The following is a 5277-nucleotide window of genomic DNA, read 5'->3' as shown; positions in this document are numbered from 1 at the left end:
GTAACTGCTCCATAGCTGTCAGTATACTATATCAGATGGACCTGTCCCATTCATGTTTATACCGTAAAGCAGTTGTGTTTGCATGGCTGTGTTTCGGTATATTTTTTTAATGGGTGATAATGGTATGGTAACCCCGCCTGCGCTATTGGTATACACTGGGAGGCACCAGTGAGGGATGACAGATAAAGATGAAAGTAGGTCAGTTAGCCCATCCTGATGAATTAAACTAGAATTAGTCACGATGGTTTCCAGGGGGAACCACGTGGAGGTCGATCTGACAGGGAATATTGTTAGTAATACGGCTATTTGACTCCATTACTAACAATCCTTTTCCCCCCGCTGTGTTTCGGTTTGAAGGTGATTTTATATGGCAGTGAATTTACTGGGTACAGAGGAATAACATCTGAGTCCTCAGGAATGGCAACGCATGGGGGGAATCATGGGCGAAACAGTATACTGTTATGTCCATAGTACTGCTCATGTCTATAGGCGACGGTTACCACTTTCCATCAGGTGGGCCGTCAGCTTGTTTGCCATTCTAAATTGTATAAAAAAAATAAAAACTTTACGCGGTTTCCCCCAGATCATATCGTGGTTAATAATTGTGAAATTTGTCACGATCGGCCAACTGATCTGCTTCATCCTCAACCCTCACTATCATTCCTCTGGTGCCCCGTCTGTGTATACCGATAGAGCAGACAGGCTTACTATTTTATTTCTACCCACTACAAAACCACAATAGCCCTCAGGACTGGCAACGAATGAGGTGTGTCGCGAGCATTACAGTGTATACTACAATGTGTGTGGTCCATCAGACGGGCCGTCAGCTTGATTACCATTCCAAGTTGCAAACCTAATGAATCTCGTTACGGAGTCCGGCTACTCGCAATCGGTCCGACCCATGTGCTCTCCGAGAGTTTCCAACGTGGCGTGTATCGCCCGCGGCATCTTTGTTTTTTTATGATGGAATGGTAACCCCATCCGCGCTATCGTATACACCGGCGGGACACCAGTGAAGTATGATAGGTGAGGAGGAAGTGGAGGTCAGATAGCCCATCGTGACGAATTCAACAAGAATTGTCCACGATAGGGCATAGTGCTAGCGATGGGGCTGTCAAACTACATTGCTAACAATCCCCCCCCCCCCCTCCCCCCCGCATGCTCGCGGCATCTGCGCGCTAATGCGATACCCACGCGATTCATTTAATGTATCGTATGTTTTGACAGTTGGGAAGTAAACACCGATAGTGGCATTAGTGTTACCGTGTAATTTTATTATATAATGCCACTTTGGTATGTATTTTAAATGTCTGGGTCTTGATTGTTTGAAATTTATGACTAGCTTTTGCCCGCAACTTCGTATGCGTGGATTTTAAACTAATAAAGTAGTCGATAAATTTTTATATTAGCTAAGAAACAAAACACCTGTACAGTGCTCGACGCAGTCAAGTTTTGATTTGTCGCCGCTTATCTCTATTTATGTTTGAGGGTAGTAGGTAGGTACAAAATACACAAAATTTACAAGTACTTTCATGTGTGAAAAAATTATATATATATTTTTTTATTGATATCAGACCCATTTTCGTCGCTGTACATTTTCAGTGATTCATGAAACATGTTGATTTTCAATAAGATAGAGCCAAGTGATCAGTCAATGTGTCGCCGCCACCGACGACAAATTTAGTGAGGTTTAAAAATAAAGTAGGTCATTTATATCTGTCGGCGCGGTGACAACAAAACGCGTAAATAGTACAATTACGCCATTATTGCTCGCGTGACGGGAAGTTACGTTACAACTTTTCTTTATTGAGGACCATGTAAGTTACCAGGATCGCAGTTGATTAGAAGAGGTGATGAGATTGAGTGATGCCAGCCCGTGAAGAACCTTTTTTTCGAGTATTTATGTTCATCTCAATGGTAACGGTCGATTTGTACTCCTAAATACCCTATCTGAGCTTACACCATACATACATTGAGCATTTTTTTTTATTTTAAAGTTATAGTATGTATTGGTAATGCAATTTGCTTTTGAATATTCTCACGAGGTTGTGTAAGACCATGATGAATGGATGCGTCAGTTTCACGAAAGAAAAAAAAAACATTAAAAATCATCGGAGCTGTCACCGTATTGATCAGTGCGATGACAGGCCTCGTCAGTGCGCTCGTCCTCGTTCGTTCATTCTTCGTTACCGTATTGATAAATTGCTGACGAGTTAATGACTTGCTGATGAGACGGGCTTAAATTATTCTGTTTATTTTATGGGATTTGAAGCTTGTTTATAAACGAACTCTTTTATTATTATTAAAATACTTAAAATTTAACTACTAATAGTATTTTGTATATATAAAAAAGTAAAATTATTTCTATCTGTTAAGGCAGTATGTGTAATATGTCTTTGCTATAATGTAGAAATAAAAAAATATTGTCTGGAAAAATATGGCGTAAAAAAAAATATACGGAAAATTATATCGGAAATTCGGCATTTTTAATTTTATATCAACCTCGGATTAAACACTATCAATTGCCCAATACTCGTAGTAGAAGCTGTGTTTAGTTTGTGACTAGATGACGCCGTGGCGCCGTCCAGTGGTATTTATTTATTAAGTAAAGCTACAGTTTATAGCATTTGTATTATTGTTAGTGGAACATGTTCGCCTGACGGAAATCATTCCTGTCATTTCTTTGTACAGTTGTAGTTAGTATATTTACGTTTTTTTTTTCAAGTAAACATTCGTTTTGTAATTCTTTAAATGTCTATAAATATATTAACATTATTCACCCATAAATTAAGGAAATAATCGAAACCTAAATTTGATGAAGTTGTATGGTTCTTTATTGAGATTCTGCATCCATCCACCTTTTGGCTATCTGTTATTTGTACTATCCCAGAAATTACATACGTACGCGTTTAAATGGGAAATAAATGTACCAAGTAGAAAGGTTACTTAAAGGACATGCGAACAGAGTAATTTTAATAAAAGTTTTTTTAAATGTGACCAAAAATTGTATGTAGAAACGAGAAACGTCTCAATTTATATTGTTTATTTGTTCGAGTTGTAAAAAATGCCATCACTTGTGTTTTGTCGGTATCAAATATGTCAGTCACCGGGCGTGTGTATTTGGTAAGAGCCATATATGGGTACAAAATTAAAAGCGAAATGTCAGTGTTGCGTGTAACGCACTGAGCAGTGGGATCGAGTCTATTTCTGAATCTATGAAAATATTCCTGTCCCATCGCTTGTTTATATCTTTGAATCGTAACGTCACAAGCGCCAACACACCGCCTTCGTACTTTAGACTTTACGGGTGTTGATGTACAGTGAAGATTAGTCTCCGCGAGTGTCGTTCCTAGTTTACACGGTGGGAATGAAATATTGTGCCGAACGTTGGGCGTCAGTTTCCCGGCCGGCATTTCCGTGAGTGTATGTTAGTTGGGTTGTTTGTTTGTGGTGGACTTGCCGCGACCGCGCCGCCCCTCGCTGTCAGAACTACAACTGTACAAATAAGAACTCGGCGCCAGAGTATGAATGCTCTGCTACCACGCTATAACCAGTGGCACCAGTTCACAGTGACCGTATTTTGTACCGTGGCCGCGAGTGATATCAGTAAACAGATAATAAATCCGTCAGCTTAACTATATCGACGTATTTCCATTATTTATTTTTATAAATTTGTACGTCACGTAATGGACGAATATGACGCATGTTATAAACAATGTTTGAATTGATAACAATATTCAACATCTGAACATATTTCAGATCAACTATTTTAAAAAAAAAATTTAATATAAAGAAAAAAAATATATACAGTGAATTGTAAAAAAAAAAAAATTGCTTGACATAAAACTGAGTGAGGACTCGCAGTTTCAGCAGTGCATATCGCTTTAGGTAGGCAATGACCCTAGGATTAAGAACTAGCTAAATTCAATCAATTAGACAAAGTTCCATCCACCGGAGCGACCTGATACTCGTATTATACAGGTGCGGTTAAAACGTTCTTGTTGTCTCTGTTGTAATAACAACATATTGTACTTGCAGGTATCTGTGACCACAATTGTTGTATCTAATATACTCATTTTTTAACAACAAATTATTATTAAATAACAACAAAAAAATTGTTATATCTGTATTTGTTGTTTCCACCTTTCGATTGTATTGAGGCACGATATTTATTTTTTTATATAAATAGTAAAAAAATGATAAATACTATATTGTATAAAAATACTTTATTTCTCACCGATTCTTCTGCGGGAAACTGTTAACGGTTACGTATAATTACTAACGTTTTAAATGTGAATGTAAGTTCGTTTGATACCTTATTTACGCCGTGTGGTCCCGCCACCGAATGGGCCACCGCTTCCTTTCCCGTGGATGTCGAAAGAGGCGACTAAGGGAGCATAATAGTCGAGAAACGGGCAGCAGCGTCTCTCTTAAAACATCTCTAAAAGTCTAACTATAGTTGTCAACGCGTCTGTCAAGCGTGGCAACTAGTAAAACTCCCATTATGAGGAAGGCTTATGTCCAACAGTGTGTAGTTAACGACTGAAATAATAATAATAATAAATAATCGATACCTCTTAGCAGTTTAACCAATCACTATGTAATTTAGTATACACGTACGTACTATATATTTAGAAGAACATAAGATACTTCTTTCTATCCCGGTCAGTGAACAATTCCGATTACGGAGGGGGGGAGGGATGGTTAGCAATGGAGTTTGACAGCCTCATTGCTAGCAATATGCCCTATTACGTCGACCTCCGCGTGGTTCCCCCTGGAAACGATCGTGAACAATTCTTGTTGAATTCGTCACGATGGGTTAACTGACCTGCTTCATCCTCACCTATCATCCTTCACTGGTGCCCCGCCGGTGTATACCGATAGCGCGGGTGGGGTTACCATTCCATTATCACCCATTAAAAAACAATTCCGATTACGTGGACGAAGTCGCGGGCAAAAGCTACTATGTTTTACTGAAAACTTTGTGTGTTAACTTAACCTGATCACGAATTGAATCTACATTCAACTTCATCATGTTGAATTCGATACGATAGGCCAACTTACCTTATCTATCGTCTCTCACGGGTGCCCCGCCCCCCGCCGCCCCGCCGCCCCGTCGGTGTATACCGGTAGCGTAGGCGGGGTCACTATTTCATGTTCACCTATTAAAAAAAAAACACCTCTCCCGTCATCTACCTTGTCAATTTTAAAATACTGAAGTTTAGTGTTGTAACTTCAGATAGGAAACTGCGACTGAGAGACTGACTGCTGAGTTAG

The sequence above is a fragment of the Galleria mellonella genome, unplaced genomic scaffold, assembly GCF_026898425.1.
Source record: "Galleria mellonella isolate WM207_F2 unplaced genomic scaffold, CSIRO_AGI_GalMel_v1 utg571, whole genome shotgun sequence".
Lineage (NCBI taxonomy): Eukaryota > Metazoa > Arthropoda > Insecta > Lepidoptera > Pyralidae > Galleria > Galleria mellonella.
Note: the sequence above shows the minus strand (reverse complement) of the source record.